Source organism: Elephantulus edwardii, unplaced genomic scaffold (assembly GCF_000299155.1).
Source record: "Elephantulus edwardii isolate Elephantulus edwardi_28Jun2011 unplaced genomic scaffold, EleEdw1.0 scaffold00159, whole genome shotgun sequence".
NCBI lineage: Eukaryota > Metazoa > Chordata > Mammalia > Macroscelidea > Macroscelididae > Elephantulus > Elephantulus edwardii.
Genome location: NW_006399909.1, coordinates 1937571 through 1949971, shown reverse-complemented (window position 1 = coordinate 1949971; position 12401 = coordinate 1937571). Strand labels below are relative to the sequence as shown.

Below are 12401 nucleotides of genomic sequence, written 5' to 3'. Positions count from 1 at the left end.
ATACAAAAGGGTTGATTCAAAGACAATGGGTTCAAGTATGTCAGATTTGCTGAGAGTGGCGCAAGCTAGGGCAAACTTTCGGTTCTTTGTTCACAGACTCAAAGACATCTAAGGACTAACAACAAGAATGTGACTGTGAGGCTTCAAGAGGCTGGCCTCCCGCCAGGTGCGTGGCCTTTGGCCCTGGGCCACCAGGGCAGCCTCGCCTCCGGGGCGGGTGGAGAGAACGCCCAGGTCCGCCCTGCAGCCTTGCTCTCTCCAGTTTGCGGCTCAGCCATGGGCTCCTGCGGCTCCCAGCCATCCAGACCGCGGACCTCTTCCTGCACAAGAAGAAGAAAGGCTACCTGTGCCGCATGGATCTCCAGGAGATTGGGGCTCTGGAGGTGAATCCTCTGGGAGAACGGATCATCGAGAGCTTCTTCCCTGATGGGAATCGCAGTGTGGAAGAAGACGACCCAGGAAACCAAGACCCCAAGAAACCTGAACCTCTCGACAGCAGAATGAACAACCTTCGCTTTGCCTTTCAGCTCTATGACCTGGCTCAAGATGGAATGATCTCCAGATATGAGATGCTACAGGTTCTCCGACTGATGGTTGGCGTACAGGCGACAGAGGAACAGCTGGAGATCATCCCTGACCGCACAGTACAGAAGGCAGATGAACGGAGATGGCGCTGCGTCCTGCATGGAGTGTTCCAAGTGCTTAGAGAAGATGAACGTGGAGCCAAAGCTGAGCATCTGCTTTCTGAAGTGACTGCTTTGTGCCCTTGGCGAGCTCCCGCAGATCAGCATCTACTTGACCTCCACCCTCAGTCCCTGTGGAAGCAGGACTCCAATAAACTAAACTGCCCTTACTTTTAGACTGACCTTCATGTAAGGCCAAGGATAGAAAACCAGAAAGATGGCTGGGAAAATGTAACCCATTTGATTTCAGCCTTATGACTCAGCCAGCAATCTCTTGGTTACAAGTAACTGAAAATCCACCACAAAGTGGCATTTTTTTAAAAAACCAAGATAATTGTCTCAAGTAATGAGAAAGTCTGGAAGTTGGTCTTCGGGCACAGCTGCATGCGGGGGTCCAGAGGATGTCATTAGAACTTGGTGACTTTTCATTTCTCTGCTTGGATTTCTTCTGTCCTGGCTTCCTTCTAAGCAAGGGCTCCTTCTCCATGAAAAACAAACAAACAAACCCCAACCCATCAGCAGCTCTCAGTTTTCACCCTCTATACCAGTGGGAAGAGATTCCCTTTTCCAATAATTCCAAGCAAAATTTAACTCTGATTGTTACTGCCTTGCCTAGAGACCTGCCTCTTGGACTCTAATTGCTCTCACTGGCCAGGTCCATGATTCATGCTTACCCCTTAGAGTAGGAAAGAAAGTTCGAGACCTCAGGATGAGGAAGGAGTGTGTAATTAAAATCAGATGAGGTGCTCTCAGCAGAAAAAACGAGAATGAGGCTGATTGGTAAAACCAGAGTTAGCCACTAATGTTATGAAGTCTAGACCTATCTGTATAGTTGGTTTTTATTGACCTTATGAATATGCCAGGGAGCTCTGGTGGCTTGGCGGTAAGAGGCTGCACTGCAATTCCAAAGGCACTCAGTTCAAACCTACTAGCTGCTCTGAGGGAGAAGGATTACAGTCTCCACCTTTGCAATTAACTGCCTTTAAAAACCCACTGGAGGGTTAGCTGTGAATCAATTCTGACTCAGTGGGACAAAACAACAACAACAACAACGAGAACATGCCAGTGTGTTGAGACTGGGTGTGGAGAGAGTTGGAATAAAAATAAGATGGATCTTTAAAAAAAAAAAAAAAGAATGTGATTGTACGTTTTCTTCTTTAGCATAGCCAATTTCCTATGTTAAAAGGATCTCAGACTTTTTACACTTTTTCATGTTTTGAATAACAATCTACTGAAAACAGTGAGAATCTTATTTTTTTAATACTATTATTTATAAGCTACCAAAATATGTTGAGTTAATCAAGAATTTATTTATGGAAAATTTACAGAGAAATAGAATTTTGTAGACTTACTTCATTAAATAATATTCACATTTTTCCACATTTGAAACAAATCCAGACAATTATTTATTGGGTTTTTAAAAACTCATATAAATTTACTACTAGTCCCTGCTTCTCACAAAATCTAAATTCTACTAGTGAACAAAAATTCTATTTCTCAAATACACACCCACCTATACACACATACATCAAGTGATAAAGGAAGGGAAGAAGGAATAACTTATTAACTGATGAGGCAAGCATTAATATTTGCCATTTAAACTTGACCTACTCTATTTGTGATTGAGAATTTAAAAACTTTCTGCAAGATAAGATGGTAATATTGTAATACATTAAAGACACCTATTAGTCATGTCCCAGACAAATAGGGATTTATGACTCAGACTTAATTCTCCTAAATATGCGTGCTGTTCATAAAAAGGCAAAGATGTACGACTCAAAAATAACAGCAAGACAGAAATAATTTTGCTCTTCAATTTGCCACATTGACTTTCCTCCAGAATGTATTGCAAACCTCCACATTTTACGAATAGGTTTTTGTCAATACTACAGATGCATGTTTCTAACTTCTAAATAAAGCAAATTCAAAAGTCAAGTAAAACAAATGATCAGCTACAGCAGAGGAAAAGGGAGAGGTTGTATGCTTAAGGATTGTACATTAAAGACTGATGGAAAGCTTCGCACGCTTATAAATGCCCCACTCCTGATGTTGACTATGTCTTAAAAAGAAGGTTTAGAATGTCATGTATCACTCAGAAATGATTGTGTTGCACTATTCACTTGACAAGGTCTCATTGCATATGATAAATTGTGGTGAAATAGCATGCAATTTTGAGGGAGAGGTAAAAAAAAGAATGGCTAGATTGTAGCTCAGATAAAATGACCCTCCCCATGTGTGCAAATGCCTCCAAAAGGATGACAACACATGATAATTTGTGTATGTTGGTTGCTTAAGGTAATGTAAGAACAATTTCCAATTGCCATTAAGTATGCTGGCAAACATCCTCTCTCTTCTCTGTAGATTCACAAGTCTTTCAACTTAGACATTTTGGAATTTTATCAAGTATTGAATATGCAAAGGAAATCTAGCCTCCAAGATACATTTTTGTCCTTGTAGAACTGACAAAGTCCTGCTTACGTTTATAAATGAAGATAAAATTTATTTTTCAAATTCCAAGTACAATAATTCTAGTCTTTCTGAGACCAATCTTTGTATACTATTAATAAGAATTCCAGTCATATATTTTTCTTCTAATAAGACGCAAGTATTGCCTTTTACACATTTTAAAAAATGCATTTTACAATATACAAGGTTTAGTGACAATGAACTCATTTGTTTAACGTACGTTTTCACTTTTCTGTCTTTTTTTATTAGATACAGTAGTTCGCATATATTGTTTCTTTCACTTATTTCATGTGCTATATAATATAATTTTATATAATTTATATAATTTTATTCATGTATATTTTGTTTTATACAGTAATGTCTACACATTGAGTTTTATATAGTTAGTTACTATTGATCTATAATTTGTATCACCTCATCTCATCACCTTGACAATTCCTTCACATCCCCATGTACTCACTAGTATCTGTGGTCCTAGTACAATAATTCTAGTCTTTCTGAGACCAATCTTTGTATACCATCTATAAGAATTCCAGTCATATATTTTCTTCCAATAAGACACAAGTATTGCCTTTTACAAATTTTAAAAAATGCATTTTACAACATACAAAGTTTAGTGACAATGAACTCATTTGTTTAATGTACCTTTTCGCTTTTTTGTCTTTTTTTATTAGTTTAGATACAGTAGTTCGCATATATTGTTTCTTTCACTTATTTCATGTTTTATATAATAATTTGTGTATATAATTTTATTCATGTATATTTTTTACAGTAATGTCTACACTGGGTTTTATATAGTTAGTTACTATTGATCTGTAATTTGCATCACTTCACCTCATCACCTTGCCAATTCCTTCACATCCCCATGTACTCACTAGTATCTGTGGTCCTAGTGATTTCATCTTCCTTCTTCTGTACCCCTTCTCTCATTCCTTTTGAACATTTCATATTCTGTTCCTATTTGCTAATTGAATCACTGTATTGACCTTTTCTCCACTCTTCTCAAGTTGATCCTTTCTTGTTGTGGTCCTTATAGTGATAATTGTCAATATATTCTTTTTTCTATTCTCCCCTCCTCACACACCATATTCTCAGTTACCCTCTTATTTTTATAGTGTCAATCTTATACAGTATTTCTGCTTTTGTGACTAACATTTCATTCAACATAATACTCTCTATACTCTACCCTGCTATGTCGTATTTTATGTATATTTCATTGTTCCTTAGTGCTGCATAATATTCCATTGTGTGAATGTACCACAGTTCCTCCAACCGTTCACTTGTTAAAGGACATTTAGGTTGTTTCCATTTTCTTACTATTGCAAATATTGTTACTCTTTTCGTAAGATTACTAGAAGACAAGATACATAAAAGAAGAAGCCGAGAGTGTTCCAAATGTTTAATCTACTTTATGATTCCATGATTTCTGACATCAGTGGTTTCTCCTTTGTTCAATGTCTTAATTCATCTCTCCATGGGGTTTGAATATATCACAGACACTCAGGTCTATTAGAGAAATATTAGAGGAATGACTTAAAAGATTATGGATGACGCAGACTTATGTTACAGAGACTAATGAATACGTTTGACTGTTAGTAGACTGTCAATTGTAGTGCAGTAATACGTTAAGTATAAGTGTCCCGGGAAAGCAGGTGGTCCCAAAACACAGCCAGCATTGGACTACCATGAGCTTACACAAACCTTTAAAGTTTGGAACTTTCATTTCACTCTAATCTTATTGCATTAATACGATAAGTGCTTCATCACAAAGTAAACATTTAGTCAATGAATAGGAAAAGTATTTGGAATAATAAGCCTTTGACAGTACATTTGCAATAAATGTAGATGTGCATGTATCAGTTCATGTCTCTGATTTCCATGGGGTATATTCACAGTTGTATTATTGCTGGGCCATGTGGGATTTATATGTTCACACTTCTTTAGAAATCATTAAAATGCCAGTGATAGTGATAAAACCATTTTACAATCCCATCAGCAAGGCATGAAAATTTCAATTTGTCTTCACCCTCTCCAATATTTATTGCTTACTGTTGTGTTAAACTTTACTATTGCTGTTGGATTAAGATGGTATCTAATTTTTGGGTTTCTTTCTTTGTTTGTTTGTTTATTGCGGGTTTTTGTTTTTGGTTTTTTTTTTGTTTTTTTGGGGTGTTTTTGTTTTTGTTTTTGTTTTTGCTTCTCTCTGATTTCTGTGATTTTGAATTCCAAAAACACTTCATTTGTTCCTTTCCCATCTGGCTATTCTGTTGGGAAGGGTCTTTTCATATATGTTGCCCATTCTGTAATTGGGTTATCAATTTGTTTTCTTGTGGAGAGCTTATTCTAAAAATTTTAAACATAATATCCTTGTCTGAAATGTGGTTGTCAAATATTTTCCCCAATCTATGGGCTTTCTTTTCACCAATTTGGAAAAATGTGTTGATGTACACAAAGGTTTGATTTTTAGAAGGTCTCACTCATCAATTTTATCCTCTGCTGGTTGTACATAAATAAAACCTATTTCTACCATGCACTGTTGTTATTATTGTTAGGTGCCACTGAATTGCTTTCAACTCATACCGACTCTATGTAGAATACCTTATCCTGAGTAAATCTCACTGATTCAGACATACCAACCACCATTATCAGTTAATGTGCCAATCGATCTTATTCTGGGGTCTTCCTCTCCTGCACTATCCCTTAACCCTTCCAGCATGATGTCCTTCTCCAAGGACTGATCCCTACTGGAAACATGCCCATAGTATATGAGATGGAGGTTCAGAATTTTTGCATCTCAGGAGAAACTTGGTTTCACCTAATCCAAGTGAGATTTGTTTATTCTCTTGGCAGCACATTGTGTGTTCAGTAATTTTCTCCAGCACCACAATTCAAAGACACTAATTCTTCTTCTGTCATCCTTAGTCATTGTCCAGCTCTCTGATGCATAACAAGTAATTGCAAAGACCATGTCCTAGACAAGGTTCACCTTAGTCCTTAGACTGACGTCATTACTCTTTAGCACTTTGGAATGGTCCCTGACAGCAAAATTACCCAATGCAATTTGTGTTTTAAATTTTTGACTGCTGGTGCTAAGGGTGTTGATTGTGGAGCAGAGTGACCTGAAATTTTTAACAACTTCGACCTCTCCTTTATTTACTATGATGCTACCAATAGGCCCAGTGGTGAGAATCTTTTTTTTCTTAATGTTGAGCTTCAATCCACATTGAAGACTACAGTTCTTGACCTTCTGCAGTAAATTCTTCAGGTTTTTCTTCATTTCAGCACACACTGTTGTCTCATTTGCATGTCTTAGGTTGTTGATGAGTCTTCCTCCAATTCTAATGCCACATCCCTCCTCTAGAATCTCTAATTCATTTTTATTTTTTCATTATTATCTTTATGGTTTTGTGGTTTAATCCTAGGTCTTTAGCTCACTTTGCATTGGTTTTTGTGTATGTGAGATATGGATCCTGTTTCAGTCTTCTACAAGTAAGTGTTCACTTATACCTGTGGCATTTGTTAAAGAGGCTGTCATGTTCCCATTTAATGGGATTCATTTCCTATTCTGATATCATGATAGGTAACTATTTTGATTTCTGGGTTCTAGACTTTATTCAAATGATCAGTTTATCTATCATTGTACCAATTCCATGTTGTTTTTATTACTATCACTGTGTAATAGGTTTGAAAATCAGAGACTGCTATACCTTCCAAGTGGACTTAAAAACCATCTCAAAGACAGGTTTGAGCCCTCTTCACGGATAGGAAGAATAAATATCGTGAAAACGACAATCCTAAAAAAATCAATCTACATGTTCAGTGCAACTGCAATCCAGATACCAAATTCATTTTTTCAAGGAGATTGAAAGAGAAATTGTCAAATTTGTTTGGAGAGACAAGAGACCCCGAATAAGAAAAACGCTTCTGAGAAACAAAAATGAGTTTAGAGGCATAGCACTTCCTGACCTCAAAACCAACTATATAGTAGTAACAACCAAAACAGCGTGGTACTGGTACAATGACAGGCACATAGACCAATGGAACAGAATTTAAAACCTAGAAATAGACCCTGCTATCTATGGTCAACTGATATTTGACAAGGAAATAAAACCTATCAAATGGGGAAATGACAACCTCTTCAACAAATGGTGCTGGTAAAACTGGGCTGTTACCTACAGAAAGCTGAAACAGGATCCACATCTTACAGCATACACAGAAATCAACTCAAGATAGAACAGAGATCTGGGAGTGAAACCGCAAACTATAAAATTCATAAGAAACAAACTGGGATCAAGCTTAGAAATGCTAGTCCAAGGTATAAATAGACTGCCAAATACAGTCAGAAATGTACCATATGAAGAGGAGAAATGGGACCTTCTAAAGATTAAATCCCTGTGTGCATAAAAAAAATTTCCAATACTGTGAAAAAGAAAATCTACTGTCTAGAAACAAACATTTTGTAATACCGCCCCACAAAAGAGTCTCATAACAAAAATCCATAGAATACTGCTGGGCCTCCCAAAGAAAGAAAAACAACACCCCGATAATCTAGTTACAAAATGAGCAAAAGACATGGAAAAAATTTTCAAAGAGGAAGATACTCTAATGGCCAACAGACACAAGAAGAAATGTTCCAAATCACTGACAATAAGAGAGATGTAAATCAAAACCACAATGAGATATCATCTCACTCCAGTAACAATGGCAAATTTAAACTGGACAGCAAGTAGTAAATATTTGAGAAGATGTGGTGAGATAGGAGCTCTTATACACTTTTAGTGGGACTGTAAAATGGTACAACCATTCTGGAAGGCAGTTTGGTGCGTCCTCAAGAAGTTGAACATAGAAATTCCATATAACCCAGCTATTTCCCTCCCCAGAGAAAATGAGAACTGAGGCACAAATGGAGCTTTGTACACCAATGTCCATAGCAGCATTGTTCACCATCACAAGGACATGGAAACAGCCTGGGTGGCCAACCACAAACAAAGTGATTGAAAAATTATAATACATTTAAACAATGGAATACTACACAGCACACAGGAGTAATGATTTTGTAAATTATTACCTATCTTGGAAGTGATTGGAGAGCATTAAGCTGAATGAACTAACTCAGTCTCTCAAGGAAAAATATTGTATAAAACCACTATTTTAGAATGACTAAGGATGTAAGGGGGGTGGGGGAGAGTTGAAGCAGAGGTTCAAGGATGTGCAGGGGGGGAGATTAATGAGGGGGTTGTACAATTTGATGGGCGGAGGAGTGAGAGAAATAGTCTGTTCTTGAAAACAATGAATGCTAATTTTGTAAATAAACTAGTATACTAAATTAAATAAAATAGTAATACAAAAAATAACAAGTCTGAGGCATTGAACACTAATGAAAAAAGATCCCATGATCTGTGGGGGGATCTTAAGGATATCATCATAAAGAAATCAAAGGGTCATTATGAAGGAATAAGAAGAAGGGAATGTCAACATGGATGTCAGAAGAAACTCTGAATATTGCACTAGAGTGTTGAGAAGTCAAAACAAAGGGAAGAAATTAGAAAGTCAAAGAGTTGAACAGAATATTACAAAGGGCAGCTGGTGGAGACAAATCAACACTATTGTGCAGAGAGTTGGAGTCAGAAGATTAAAGGAAAAGTACTGATTTCATATTTCTCAAGTTGAAAAAAACTGAAGAACAAATTCAAACCTTGAGCTGAAATACTGAAAGACAGTACGGAAAAAAATCTTGACTAGTCTAGGAAGCATCAAAAGAAATTGGAGTCACTGTATGAAAAAGAAAAGAGTTACACAGGATCATTTTAGGAAGTAGCATATGATTAATAACCAATTATATTAAGGGAAAAATTTTCATCTGCCCTGAAGAATTAATAAAAATTAAGGCCTCAGGAATTTATGGAATACAAAATTATACATTTCAGCAAACAGAAGCAGCCCTGCATGAGATCATCAGATTATACAAAGAAATCTGGAGGACAGCTATCGAGCCAATTAACTAGAAGAGATCCATATTTACTCTCAACCTCCCCAAAAGATGACCCAACAAAATGTAGAAATTATAAAGAAAAATATCACTAATATAATATGCAAGTAAAATTTTGCTGAAAACTATTTAAAAAGTAATAGAACAGTACATTGACAGAGAACTATTAGAAATACAGCTGGATTTAGAAGAGGCTGTGGCACTAATGGTATAATTTCTGAAGTCAGATCTTGGCTGAAAGCAGAGAGTAATAGAAGGATGACTACTTGTGTTTCATAGAATATTCAAAATTATTTGACTATGTGGATCATAACATACTAATATACTCCGTAGTACCTATACCTATACCTATACCTACACCTATACCTAAACCTAGACAGGGAACTTTGTTGCTTTGAAGGAAGACTTCATGGGAACACTGTATGGTTCCATTTGTATACTGAGCAAGTTATTTAGAGAATCTGGACTCCATGAAAAAGAATGTGGCATCAAGATTAGAGGAAAACCCACCAATAACCTGTGTTATGCAGATATAACACAGCACTGCTGAAAGTAGAGGACTTGAAGCACTTGTTTCAGAAGTGCAAAAAATACAGCCTTCTATATCAATTGCAACTCAACGTCAAGAAAACATATTTTTACTACTGAGCCTACAGGCAATACTATTATTATGTTAGATGGAGATAAGATTGATACTATCAACAAGTTCATCTAACTTGGATCCACATCAACACACTTGGTACTTGTAGTCAGGACATCAAGATACATCTTGCAGTGGGAAAGTCTACAATCAGGGACCTCTCTAAATTATTTAGGAATAATGAAATAAGTTTGAGGATGAAAGTGTGTCTGATTGAGGCCATGGACTTTCTAATCCCGTGCTATACATCTGAGATTGGGAAAATGAATAAGAATGACAAAATAATTGATGCCTTGGTGCTATGGTGTTGGAGAAGATTATTGAACATTCCACAGACTGCCAAAAGAACAAAGAAATATGTCTTCAAGAAGGTGCAGCCAAAGTGCTCTTTAAAGAGAAAGATAACAAAGATTAACCTCACACACTTTGGGCATGTTGCTAGGAGTGGCTATTCTTGGGAGAGGAACAGAATGATGGGTTGATGCTTGGGAAGGCAGAGAGTCGGCAAAGGAGAGTGAGACTCTCAACACAGTGACTGACACAGTGGGCTCTTCATGTGTCAGGAAGTGTAAGGACGGCACAAGATAGAACAGGGTTCAAATCTGTTGTTCATAGGGTCACTGTGTGTCACACTCGACTCAAGGGCATTTAATAATAACAGTGCTGTTTCTTGTCATAATGTTTTGTCGTATATATTCTAATGCATATATAGTGCTTATATACATTGCTTAGCACATTTTTTAAAATGCACTTTTTTAGTGAAATATCACATAGCGTATGTTTTTCATTTATTCATTCATGTATGTTTTCCTACCTCTCTTTTCCTCAATTCCCTTTATAATACATTTCTTGTTAGTTTTTAGGAATTTTAGAGAAGAAATTATTATAAAAATTAAAAAATCATGTTGCATATGTGATTTTTTAAAAAGTTAGAAATATTAATGTTTAACTTTGTTTACATTTCAGATTTTGTCTTATTTTCAAGTCTTTGGAAAGGATCAATGAGAAAGACGGAGAGAGGAAGAGAGAAAAAAAGGTAAACAGAAAGGATTTGTTTTATGACCACTATTATTCCCCTTATGGAACCCTGGTGATACAAAGTCTGAGTGCTCAGCTGTTAACAGTGAAAAGTCGATTGATTGAACTGAAAAGCTACTGTGTAGGAGCAAAGACCTGGGTGATCAGCTACCATAAAGGTTACAGCCTAGAAAACCCTGTGAGGTACATCTATTTTGTTACTTGAGATCACTAAAAAGAGCAATTCATTTGACATTACACAATGACATTCTCAAAATAATGATCAATGGTTTTATAGCATTATGGGATTTTTACGCATCAATTTCTTCAAAATAGTTTTCTAGCTTAAAAATAATTGTTCAGATGAACACAGAAAAGTGTTTATACACAAATAGTATGTCATGCAAAATATACCTGACAACAACAAAACATTGATTGTAAATTCCGTTGATTGTAATATTCAGTATTTGCATTCACATACTGCCATATGTGTTCCTTTTTTTCCTTTCCGACATATTTCTCATGTTGTGTCAGTTAACAGTGTTATCAAGCTATATATAATAAACCAAGCTGCATTTACATTGCTGTTATTATGTGAAGTTGAGTTGCTTGAGAGAAATAGCATTCTTATATACAGCCGCTCTGAAACTTGCTCCATCCTTTGCCAAACTTTTTTGTCTCTGACACATCTACTTTCATTAGCCCAGTCACTGAGTCAATCCATATCATCAAAGTCTTCCTCTCCCAAGCATGATGTCCCTCTCCAAGGACTGGTCCTTCCTTGCAAAATGCTCAAAGTACATCTGGAGAAACTTCAGAATTCTATTTCTTTTAAATTTCTCCAATTTTTAAAATTTCTCCAATTCTTTTGTAGCTAGTTGTAGAGGGTCACTAAAATGGTGGTCACTAACAAAGCAAAGGGAATTTTTTTTTTATATAAACTACGGAAAAGGGAAAAATACTTTTGTCAGTGGGCTAGACTTTTGCTTGCCTGATTTAGCCATCAAGGACCCAATGGCGGAGGGTCTACTTGGTTTATAATAGTCAACAGCATTTGTTGGGTGTGCCTTTAAAATTCTGGAGTGATGTAATAAGTCTGTGCTGGCCCAGAGCCTCCTGTGGTGTGGTGTGGTTCCACTTTAAAAGTTGGTTTCTTGTGTCTTGATGAATGTCACATAACGTAAGGTTTGGTTTGTGTTATTAGTTTCTTTTGATTTCTCCCCCCCTCCAAAGCGTGTCAGCTGGCTGAACTTTTGCTTGCTCAATTTAGCAAACAAGGGCCCAAGGTGGAGGGTCTACTTGGTTTATCATAGTTTATAAAATTTATTATTTTTCCTTTTTTCCACTTTAATTTTTTGTGCAATTATTCATATACATGTATTTAATTCATGTATATTTTACACAATCATTCACATATATTGTATTTTATAATTAATTGCTAATAATACCTTTCTTATTAAATACCCATTGTGCAAAGACTATTCCTTTATCCCACCACCATCTATCCACTAATATCTGCTGTTGTTGTTTTTGTTATGTGCAGTCGAGTCGTTTCCGACTCATAGTGACCCTATGCACAACAGCCCTAAACCCTGCTCTATTCTGC

At 36.5% G+C, this 12401-nt stretch overlaps 1 pseudogene; it reads left to right on the top strand.

The window, feature by feature from the left end:
- Positions 1-753, top strand: part of LOC102862739 — a 6017-nt pseudogene extending 5264 nt beyond the window's left edge.
- Positions 754-12401: the final 11648 nt, after the last annotated feature.